Raw genomic sequence first — 12,760 nt, forward strand, 5'->3', positions numbered from 1 at the left:
TGCCTAAATATGGTTCCCAATCAGAGACAACGATAAACACCTGCCTCTGATTGAGAACCACTTCAGACAGCCATAGACTTAGCTAGAACACCCCACTAGCTACAATCCCCATACATACACACCACATACCAAAACCCATGCCACACCCTGGCCTGACCAAATAAATAAAGATAAACACAAAATACTTTGACCAGGGTGTGACAGAACTCCCCCCCTAAGGTGCGGACTCCCGAACGCACCTCATAACAATAGGGAGGGTCCGGGTGGGCGTCTGTCCATGGTGGCGGCTCCGGCGCGGGACGTGGACCCCACTCAATCAATGTCTTAGTCCCTTCTCCTCGCGTCCCTGGATAGTCCACCCTCGCCGCCGACCATGGCCTAGTAGTCCTCACCCAGAACCCCACTGGACTGAGGAGCAGATCGGGACTGAGGGGCAGCTCGGGACTGAGGCAGCTCGGGACTGAGGGGAAGCTCAGGAGTGAGAGGAAGCTCAGGAGTGAAAGGAAGCTCAGGAGTGAGAGGAAGCTCAGGCAGGTTGATGAATCTACCAGATCCTGGCTGGCTGGTGGTTTCGGCAGATCCTGGCTGACTGGCAGATCCTGGCTGACTGGCAGATCTGGAAGAGTCTGGTCGACTGGCAGATCTGGAAGAGTCTGGTCGACTGGCAGATCTGGAAGAGTCTGGTCGACTGGCAGATCTGGAAGAGTCTGGTCGACTGGCAGATCTGGAAGAGTCTGGTCGACTGGCAGATCTGGAAGAGTCTGGTCGACTGGCAGCTCTGGCTGCTCCATGCTGACTGGCTGCTCCATGATGACTGGCAGCTCCATGATGACTGGCAGCTCCATGCTGACTGGCAGCTCTGGCTGCTCCATGCTGACTGGCTGCTCCATGCTGACTGGCAGCTCCATGCTGACTGGCAGCTCTGGCTGCTCCATGCTGACTGGCTGCTCTGGCTGCTCCATGCTGACTGGCTGCTCTGGCTGCTCCATGCTGACTGGCTGCTCCATGCTGACTGGCTGCTCCATGCTGACTGGCGGCCCTGGCTGCTCCATGCTGACTGGCGGCCCTGGCTGCTCCATACTGACTGGCGGCCCTGGCTGCTCCATGCTAACTGGCAGCTCTGGCGGCTCCTTGCAGACTGGCAGCTCTGGCGGCTCCTTGCAGACTGGCAGCTTTGGCGGCATCCTGCAGACAGGCAGCTCTGGCGGCTCCTTGCAGACTGGCAGCTCCTTGCAGACTGGCAGCTCTATGCAGACTGGCAGCTCCTTGCAGACTGGCAGCTCCTTGCAGACTGGCAGCTCTATGCTAACTGGCAGCTCTATGCTAACTGGCAGTTCTGAACAGGCGGGAGACTCCGGCAGCGCTGTAGAGAAGGAAGGCTCTAACAGCGCTAAACAGGCGGGAGACTCCGACAGCGCTGGAGAGGAGGAGGGCTCCGACAGCGCTGGACAGGCGAGGCGCACTGTAGGCCTGATACGTGGTGCTGGCACTGGTGGTACTGGGCCGAGGACACGCACAGGAAGCCTGGTGCGGGGAGCTGCTACCGGAGGGCTGGGGTGTGGAGGTGGCACAGGATGGGTTAGACCGTGAAGGCGTACTGGAGATCTTGAGAGCGGTGCTGGCACAGGACGTGCAAGGCTAGGGAGGTGCACAGGAGGCCTGGTACGTGAGACTGGCACCATCTTCACCAGCCGACTAACACGCACCTCAGGACGAGTATGGAGCACTGACCCAGGTGCCATCAAATCCCCGACACGCTCCGTCGGGCGAATTCCATGTTTAAAACACCAACACAGCAACTCCCTCATTTCTCTCTCCTCCAATTTCCCCATTAACTCCTTCACAGTCTCTGTTTCGCTCACCTCCAACACCGGCTCTGGTTCTGGTCTCCTCCTTGGCTCCTCACGATAAACAGGGAGAGTTGGCTCAGGTCTGGCTCCTGACTCTGCCACACTCTCCCTGAGCCCCCTCCCAAGAAATTTTTGGGGCTGACTATGGGGCCTCCGTCCGCGCCGCCTTGCTTGCTTCGCAAACTCCATTCTCCTATATCCTTCCGCGCACTGCTCCATCGAATCCCAGGCGGGCTCCGGCACTCTCCCTGGGTCGACCGCCCACCTGTCTATCTCCTCCCAAGAAGTATAGTCCATACTGTACTCCACTTTGGGCTGTTCTTGCCTGTTGACACGCTGCTTGGTCCCTTTGTGGTGGGTGATTCTGTAACGGTTTTCCGTATGAGAAGGAGAGTCGGACCAAAATGCGGCGTGTCTATTGCAATCCATGTTTAATGAAGTATCACACTAAACACAAACACTATCAAAACATTAAACTTAGCGAAAACCGAAACAGCCTATACTTGTGTAACCTAACACAGAACAATGACATCAAGACACTAAGGACAATCACCCACGACAAACTCAAAGAATATGGCTGCCTAAATATGGTTCCCAATCAGAGACAACGATAAACACCTGCCTCTGATTGAGAACCACTTCAGACAGCCATAGACTTAGCTAGAACACCCCACTAGCTACAATCCCCATACATACACACCACATACCAAAACCCATGCCACACCCTGGCCTGACCAAATAAATAAAGATAAACACAAAATACTTTGACCAGGGTGTGACACCCAGATGCACAATCGAGAGCATCCTCTCGGGCTGTTTCACCGCCTGTTATGGCAACTTGATTGCCCGCAACCGCAGAGCTCTCCAGACGGTGGTATGGTCTGCCCAGACTGCCTGCCCTCCAGAACACCTACAACACCCGATGTCACAGGAAGGCCAAAAAGATCATCATGAACATCAACCACCTGTGCCACAGCCTGTTAAACCAACTATCATCCAGAAGGCGACGTCAGTACAGGTGCATCAAAGCAGGGACTGAGAGACTGAAATACAGCTTCTATCTCAAGGCCATCAGACTGTTAAATAGCCATCACTAGCCGGCTACCACCAAGTTATTCAAACCTGCACCTTAGAGGCTGCTACCCTATATACATAGACATCGGAATCACCGGTCACTTTAATAAAGGAACACTAGTCACTTTTATAATGTTTACATATTGCTTTGCTCATTTCATATGTATATACTGTATTATATTGTACTGCATTTTAGTCAATGCCACTCCTACATTGCTCTTCCTAATATTTATATATTTCTTAATTCCATTATTATACTTTTAGATTTGTTTGTATTGTTGTGAATTGTTAGATATTACTGCACTGTTGGAGCTAGGAACACAAGCATTTCACTACACCCGCAATAACATCTGCTAAATATCTTTTATGTGACCAATAAAATTTGATTTGATTTCGAGTCCAAAAATTATGTAATATGCCAGGGAGATATGTAAACTGCAGCTAAGAAAGTAATACTAAGTGTATGTTATGTAGTAAGCTGTTAGTAGCCCATGTGCCTCACCCTAATAATTTGTTCCCGTTTCCCTTCATAATTTAGCTTACTGTTCTGACTTGGTGGTGCACATGTAGCCTATAGCATTTTAGAGAAATGTTATCATCGAAATATTGTAAGAGCTTTCATTTTCTGATTATATGCCCCCTTTATTTATCCTACGGTTCTGACTTGGTGTACAGGGAGAATACTGTAAGAATGGCCCATGTTCTGAATTCTGTTGCTGTACATTTCAAAAGTGCTGAACAAATAGTTATATTGACTACGTCCGTCCTAACTCGCTCATGAATGTCTTAATTGAAATTACGGATTGCCTCTTATCTGCTTGTCGTCTCCTCATGCCATAGTTTGTACATTATATTATATTCCAATTCATGTTTTGTTTAGTGTTGTGTTGTGTAGTGGCTTTGCTGGCATGCATCTAAACATGTTTTTGTTTTGTTTGCCCCAGCAAGATTTACATGCTAAAATCGCCACTGCTAGAGACTTCCAGTCGGGCAATGTAAGAAGACATGTTTCAGAGAGGTCCCCAATTAAACTGACATTTTTATGTTTTTTACACGCCTCTGTTAGTGTTTATGTGGATGTATCAGTTGGTTATATTATTTGAATCACTTTTCATGGTACCAAGACCAACCCGAAGAGAACTGCTTCGACTAACACATCGTCGAAGGCCGAAACAACTACTCAAACACCGAAAATGGCTGCCGCGGCCAACCCTGCTGCAGAGTTGGAGGCCTTGTCTATGACCACGCTTGTAGGTGAGCTAGCTAAACAAAGAGGTAGCCTAAAAGAGGATATGGGTTCTCTCATCAGCACTTCACTGGCAACTTTCCAAACTTCCATTGACACTTTTCGAGAAACAGTCAACATGTTTGAGCGAAGCCTCATACACTAGAAGGTTTCTCCACTGACAACACTGAGCGGATTGCCGAGCTAGAGGCAGCTGTCTCTCATATGAAAATGGCCAACACAGCTTTACTTTCCAAGGTAGATTCTGTCGGAGAATTATACCAGAACGGAAAACATCTGGATTGTTGGCATCATGGAGGGAATTGAGACTGGAGTCAACCCTGTGAAATTTGTCTTCAACATGCTGGTGAAAGTGATGGGTAACGGTGTCTTTGACAAGCCGCCAAACTTCGACCGAGCGCACAGATCCCTCTCCCCCCCATACCCAATTCAGGGGAGAGTAAAGTTGATAGAGGAAGCGGCCCGGCTGGCTAGCTATGGCGGGAGGAATATGTGGCTGGCTACTTTGCTAGCTGGCAACAAACTGATTTTCAAGACATCCACTTGGATATTACTTTTCACATGAAAGCAATGTTATTTAATTTTTTTTGGTGAGAGCCCCCGATGACATCTTTATTTGATTTAGTTTAATTTGACTGAGATTAGTGGCAATGTTAGCCAATACATCACAATCAAATTGGCTGGCTAGCGGGAGCTGACTGGACACACTTGACTGTTTATTATCTGGCTGGCTAGCTAATGCCCCATTTTTAAAAAATGCAATTTTTCATGGCAACAAGATGAATGCTTAACTCCAGGTGCACACATGGATATCTGTATTTCATCTATACTTGGCTGAGAAGATTTGAGACAACAGCAAAATTGTGCTGACTTGCTAGCATGGCTAGCTACGCACAACAAAAACCAGAGTGCTCAAGCACTGACTGAATGTGGAGGTGGATTTAGCTAGGCACTTCTCCACCATTTCTAGCAGCTAGCTAGCTGAGATAGCTTGACATTTGGACAACTACCTAGCTAGCTACAGCTAGAATCGGCTAAACGAAGACCTGTATTCATGTAAGTAACATTGGCTGGCAGAATAGCTTAGCTGGTACTAGTAACACATGTTAAATATCCAACGTGAACGTGTTATGTTTTTGTTTCAGATAAGTTGGCATTAGCTAGTCATTTAACGTTACCTTTCTAAAGACTATTTGTTAATGCTACAATCTCAGGGTTTGATTCGGGTTACTTTCTTGTTGGTAAATTTATTTCATGCGACTGTAATGCCCTTGTTTGTTTGAGTGGGTGTTTGGATATATTTTGCTTTCGCCTCTACTGAGATTCATTGACGTTTTCATATTTTGGCATTCATGCTTGTGGGGTGCATTCCCTGCTGTAGTCTTTGTGGTTGCGCTGTGCCTGAGTATCATATTTTACTCCCTGTGGTTGTGGATACAGTTGCGCGGTGTGGCTGCGGGAGCGTGGCGTGGAGTGCACCCCTAACACAACCCATGGGCCTATTTGCATTTGTTAAAGTCAATGGATGTAACTGACCGACTATTGAGTGACACTTAATATTTGAGTTTAAACTATTAAAAACTGGCATTGTAAATAATTATGTTGGGGCGGCAGGGTAGCCTATTGGTTAGAGCATTGGACTAGTAACTCAAAGGTTGCAAGTTCAAATCCCCAAGCTGACAAAGTAAAAATCTGTCGTTCTGCCCCTGAACAGGCAGTTAACCCACTGTTCCTAGGCTGTCATTGAAAATAAGAATTTGTTCTTAACTGACTTTTGTAGTTAAATAAAGGTAAAATAAAACATGTTAATTATTGGGAGCTCTCTTGTGTAGGGTAAGTTAAGTGGGAGTTTGACCCTATTTGGGGAGGCCTGCGGTCTGACTTAGAGGCGAGCATAGGACAGTGTTATTTTGTGCTGTGTTTATTTTGTTGTGCTATATTGAGGGTTTTATGTCAGGGGAGTGGGGGGGAGTTGTTTGCCTTCATTAACCATTTGATTGCTACATAACAGTATTTTGCCTAACTTTTCATGACATGCTTTTTATTTTGTCACAAGATATGACGCTTTGTCTTATACAGGGTTTTCATGTCTATTCTAGTTTAGTAATCTCAACTTTTAATAACTGGTCATTCAGATATTGGGGTGGGAGTTGAGAGGTCAGCTATTAGGTTTACAAGCTGGAACGTCAAGGCAATGAACGGCCAGGTTAAACAGACTAGAGTATTTGCTTATCTTAAGAATTTAAAAACCGATATAGCATCCTTACAAGAAACACATGTTTGTGCAGCAGATCATGGAAGACTCCGTAAAGCATGGGTAGGACAAATATTACGTTGAAAATTCAATGCTAAGGCAAGGGGAAGAGCTATACTTATTCATAAGAAAGTACAATTTACCGCTGCTGACATAATCTGACAAATTTCCAGCACTTTGTCTGCATTTAAGAGCCAGGCAGTATGTGGTGATCCATGGAGATTCCTTTTTCCAAGTAACAAAGAATTATCTTTCTTTTCACGTGCACAACTCCTATTCTAGAATATACTACTTTTTCGTAGATAAAGCCCTTCTCTCCTCTGTTAAAAAAGTAGAATCGTCTGCCATTGTTATTAGTGACGATGCTCCTATGTCGCTCGACCTCTCATTCAGCTCGCCCCCCATGGAGACTTAACTCATCTTTACTTTCAAACAATTAATTCTGCACCATTCTATCGAATGCAATTGATGTCTTTATTGAGACAAATAAAACAGAATCGATCTCTCCATCTACACTTTGGGAAACAATTAAAGTTGTTCTTAGAGGCAAAATAATCTCCTATTACTCTCTTCTCAATAAACAACGGAAAATTAAACAACAACAGCTGATCGACGCCATTCTGAAATTAGACCAACAATACTCCGCCTCTCCATCACCAGAACTTTACAAAGAAAGGCTGAGTCTTCAAACTCAGTACAATTTACTATCCACAGATAAGGCTGAGCAGCAGCTACTCCGCACCCGTTTTTATTTTTTACGAACATGGAGAAAAGGCTGGTCGACTTCCAGCTCATCAACTAAAGTGCAAATCTGCCTCACAGCTGATCCCTCGAATTCACAACACTTCAGGTGTCTTAACAGTTAGTCCTATTGAAATAGAAAAATACCTTCAAAAAAATGTATTCAGATCTTTACACGTCAGAATAACCTGAAGACAATTCAATTATGAATGATTTTCTTGACAATTTGGAAACTCTTACCATTAGTACGTTTTTTTTTTTTTTTTTTACATTTTTAATTTTTACATTTAACCTTTATTTAAGTCAGTTAACAACAAATTCCTATTTACAATGACGGCCTACACTGGCCAAACCCGGACGATGCTGGGCCAACTGTGAGCCGCCCTATGGGACTCTCAATCACGTCTGGTTGTGATACAGCCTGGACTTGAACCAGGGTGTCTCTAGTGACACCTCAAACACTGAGATACAGTGCCTTAGACTGCTGCGAAACTTGGGAGTACAGAGAAGAGAGAGGAAATTGATCAACCTTCGCAGTTAGAGGAGATTATTAATTCAATTACAGCAATGCAAAGTGGGAAATCCCCTGGCCAAGATGGCTACCCAATCGAATTCTACAATAACTTTTCTGCCAATGTTTGAAAACGCACTGGACCAGGGTGTTTTACCCAAACCCCGTGGGAGACTCCCCAAACATATGGAAGAAGGAACTCGGGTAAGATGAGACTAAAATTGAGCTTTTTGGCCATCAAGGAAAACGCTGTCAGGCGCAAACCCAACACCTTTCATCAAGAACACCATTCCTACAGGGAAGCATGGTGGTGGCAGCATCATGCTGTGGGGATGTTTTTCATCAGCAGGGACTGGGAAACTGGTCAGAATTGAAGGAATGATGGATGGCGCTAAATACAGGGAAATTCTTGAGGGAAACCTGTTTCAGTCATCCAGAGATTTGAGACTGGAATGAAGGTTCACCTTACAGCAGGACAATGACCCTAAGCATACTGCTAAAGCAACACTCGGGTGGTTTAAGGGGAAACATTTAAATGTCTTGGAATGGCCTAGTCAAAGCCCAGACCTCAATCCAATTGAGAATCTGTGATATGATTTAAAGATTGCTGTTCACCAGCGGAACCCATCCAACTTCAAGGAGCTGGAGCAGTTTTGCATTGAAGAATCTCAAAAATCCCAGTGGCAAGATGTGCCAAGCTTAGAGAGACATACCCCAAGAGACTTCCATCTGCAATTGCTGCAAAAGGTGGCTCTCCAAGTATTCACTTTTGAGGGGTGAATAGTTATGCATGCTCAAGTTTCTGTTTTTTTGTCTGATTTCTTGTTTGTTTCACAATAAATAAAAACAATTGCATATTCAAAGTGGCATGCATGTTGTGTAAATAAAATGATACAACCCACCCAAAAATCAATTTTATCCAGGTTGCAAGGCAACAAAATACGAAAAATGTCAAGCGGGTTGATACTTTCACAAGCCACTGTATGTAATAATCACCTCTTCCTTCCAGGCAAACTGGATTCAGCTTTCAGGCTGTGGCAGAGGAATGTTTAATGACCTTGAAATTGATGGCACCTTTGCCAATTTCAAAAATCTCACTATCAAATGTAATCTACCCCATTCAAGTTTATTTTGGTATTTCCAAATACACCAGTTTATTCGCACTCAAAGCCCAAGCTTTCCAATTCTATCACCGGAGCTGGTCTGGATGCCCTTTTGAAAACACCTTTCCAACTAAAGGGACTTATAGCCCATATTTTTTAGATAATCATGTCCCTTGATAATCCGTCAGTCAGTAAAATCCGATCTGAGTGTGAAAGGGAACTTGGTGGAGATCTCTGATGAAGTCTGGAATGGTACTTAGGGTAAATGGAAGCTCCTCCTCCGGGTCAGCCTTCTACAGTTTAAGGTACTTCACCGTATCCATTTCAGTAAGGCCAGATTGTCCAAATTCTACCCAAATATTGATGGTACATGTGACAGGTGTAAAGGCTCTTTGGCGGACTTGACCCACATGTTCTGGTCCTGTCCCTGTCTGGCAAATTATTGGTCCACTATATTTAAAACACTATCTGAAGCATTTGATATAAAGTTGCAGCCTAGTGCAGAAATAGCTATTTTTTGAGTACCAAACAACAATTGTTCTCCCTTATAGCCCGCAGAAGGATTGGAAATGGAAGTCGATCAATTCTCCCTTAGCCTCTCTTTGGCTCAAAGATCTGATGCTGTTCCTAAAATAAATAAATAAACAAACAAGTATACCATTCGAGGGTCAACCAACTCATTTTATTCCACCTGAGACCCGATGCTATCCTATTTTGAACAGCTCCAAGGCTATTACATGTTTCCTTGTATTGAAGTAACATTGTTGTATACCTTTGTTTTGTCTTCTGATATGTAAGTTTGCCTTTCTTTTTAAATGTGTTTGGAGACATTCTGTGGCGGGGGGTCGAAGGGGGACAAAAGGGGGAACAATTTACAATGTCTACATTTTATCTTTCATTCATAGTTAATAAAAATATTATATATATATAACAAAAAAAATTATATTGTTAGTGAAGTGCAACATTGTATCAAATCATCAACTGGATCAGGCCTAGAAGCTGTTGCTAGCAAACTTGCAACATTGCATCAACTAGTCTATTCAGGCCTCTCTGAGCCAGTGAGCTCAGGACAGACAGCAGATTTGGAATGATATTTCCATGGATATATGCGATCATCAGGTCATGATATTTTTCTCTTTCACACCGAGGCTTGGTGATTATCAAGGCCAGGAGTGTTGGGAAGATTTTTAAAATACTGAGGAACTATCATTTGCAATGGATGTTAAAACAACAAACTTTGATTACAATGTGTTAGGTGACAAAAAAATTACTGAGAAGCTCTAACTTATTAGTGGTGAACGTGGTGAGTTTAGACAATCAGAAATCAGACATTACTGAATGGGCTCTTTCCTACACTTGCATGCAACAGGCCAGGTAGGCCTACTTCTATGCATGCTCAGGCACACGCACTCCCTCAACGTTATCAGGACAGAGAAACCTGACACATGCTTATTGCTCATGGAGGACTCCAAACAAACACAATGAAAAGATTGACAAAACTCGTAATTGTTATGGAATAAACCAAAACATGTTTCTCACAAGTGTAGCAGGTTGTGACATCCGCAAACATTTCCACTCCAAGAATGAGAATGGTAAATGACTGTAATTATTACATGCATTAACAGAAATGTATGTAACCAAATGACGAGGGATTAACGGTACATTTACTAAGCCTACTGGTGACATATAAAATGAGGAAAATAAACAATCAACCAACAATTCATACAATGAAACAAAAAAATTGCAATAATTGGTGTGAGACAACGCATTCTGGAGAGATGACAGCATGCATTCTGGAGAGATGAGAGCATGCATTCTGGAGAGATGAGAGCATGCATTCTGGAGAGCTGAGAGCGTGCATTATGGAGAGCTGAGAGCGTGCATTATGGAGAGCTGAGAGCATGCATTATGGAGAGCTGAGAGCATGCATTCTGGAGAGCTGAGAGCGTGCATTATGGAGAGCTGAGAGCATGCATTCTGGAGAGCTGAGAGCGTGCATTCTGGAGAGCTGAGAGCATGCACTCTGGAGAGAAAAACGCCATGTCTTCGCCACACACCCTTCCCCTTCTTCTTGTTGGAACATTTTTAATTATACTCAAGACAAATTATCTTCACACATATTTTAGATGCTTTTCAATGACAGCCGCAACTTAATCAGCTAGACATATTGCCATGGGCACTGCCCAAATTGCGGGATTCCCAAATAGGCATAGGCCTACAAACTTGTGATTTGAAACAATCCACAGCTATTTAAAAAATAAAAAGCTAATGATTCTATGAGGTTTAGTCATTTTGAATGTTTTTATTCAGACAGGAGTAATTATATTATTTTGCTAAATTTACTTTAGGGAAAGCCAGTGTCCTAATTGTGCACTGTGCACCTGCCAGTTTTCTTTCCAATTCGCAAGAGGCAAAAACCTGAGATGTGTATATAATGACGAGATGTTCATGTTTCCACCCTAACAATGAGAGTCGTTGTCCCAAAGGCGGGAAGTCAGACGACAAGCTTAGGTCTGCATATTATGCCCATAGAAACGCATTGGGCTTATTCTGGACAGATTTTGGCGAGAGTGAGCCCTCTCGCTTCGCCTCTTCCTCTCTGCTGAAACTCTCACCGGAGAAAGCATCCGAGTGAGCGAAATAGCACCCCTCGGTCTTACTATATGTAGCCCATGTATCTAATCCAGTCTGGCTAGAAATAGTATGACCTGCCATACACTTTTGGTCCAGAGAGCATCAGCTATATATGGTCTACACATACAGACAGAAGCCGTGTCTAGCTAGACCTGACAGTTCATGACGCTTTTGTATTCTGATAATGGAGTTCTGATCATAAAATTCCGAACACGTCATGCGTCTACATTTACATTTAAATATGTCCACCTTGCCCACATTGTATCCATTCCCGCACTATATTCAAATGCCAGTATGCATTCTATAAAAGGTGGAATAGGCAAAACAACAGCTGATGGCAGTATCTAACTACTGTAGCTAAGTAGCCAGCTAAACTCTGTAGCCAGCCAGCAAGCTGGCTGTAACGTTCTTCGTCCTCCTCGTCTGAGGAGGAGTAGGAGAGATCGGACCAATATGCAGCGTGGTACATGTCCATGTTAATTTATTCAACAGAACACTAAACAAAATAACAACGGAGAATGAAACGAAACAGTTCTGAAAGGTGACATACACTAAACAGAAAACATTCACCCACAAAACACAGGTGGGAAAAGGCTACCTAAGTATGATTCTCAATCAGAGACAACGAACGGCACCTGCCTCTGATTGAGAACCATACCAGGCCAAACACATAAACACAACCTAGAAAAACGAACATAGACTGCCCACCCCAACTCACGCCCTGACCATACTAACACAAAGACAAAATAAAGGAACTAGGGTCAGAACGTGACAGTACCCCCCTCAAAGGTGCAGACTCCAGCCGCAAAACCTGAACCTATAGGGGAGGGTCTGGGTGGGCGTCTGTCCGTGGTGGAGGCTCTGGCGTGGGACGTGGACCCCACTCCCTCATAGTCTCGGCCCACTTAAGTGGCGCCCCTGGCGTGGCGACCCCCGCCGCCGACCTCAAACTGGGGACCCCTGCAGCGGGCCCCGAATGGACAGGAGATTCCGGCAGCACCGGACAGGCGGGAGACTCCGGCAGCGCCGGAGAGAAGGGCGATTCCGGCAGCACCGGAGTGAAGGGCTCTGGCAGCTCCTGACTGACGGACGGCTCTGGCAGCTCCTGACTGACGGGCGGCTCTGGCAGCTCAGGACAGATGGGCGGCTCTGGCAGCTCAGGACAGACGGGCGGCTCTGGCAGCTCAGGACAGACGGGAGACTCTGGCAGCGCTGGAAAGGAGAGAGACTCTGGCAACGCTGGACAGGAGGGAGACTCTGGCAGCGCTGGACAGGCGGGAGCACTCAGAGGAAGGAGACGGAGAGACAGCCTGGTGCTGCCACTGGAAGTCTGGTGCGTGGAGGAGG

The 12,760-nt window shown here is 45.2% G+C and overlaps 1 protein-coding gene across 4 annotated transcripts in view; it reads right to left on the minus strand.

Annotated features, from left to right (window-relative positions):
- Positions 1–12,760, minus strand: part of LOC110533599 (histone-lysine N-methyltransferase, H3 lysine-36 specific) — a 45,496-nt gene that overhangs the window by 15,857 nt on the left and 16,879 nt on the right. The window lies entirely within an intron of this gene.

This window comes from Oncorhynchus mykiss, chromosome 10 (assembly GCF_013265735.2).
Source record: "Oncorhynchus mykiss isolate Arlee chromosome 10, USDA_OmykA_1.1, whole genome shotgun sequence".
Lineage (NCBI taxonomy): Eukaryota > Metazoa > Chordata > Actinopteri > Salmoniformes > Salmonidae > Oncorhynchus > Oncorhynchus mykiss.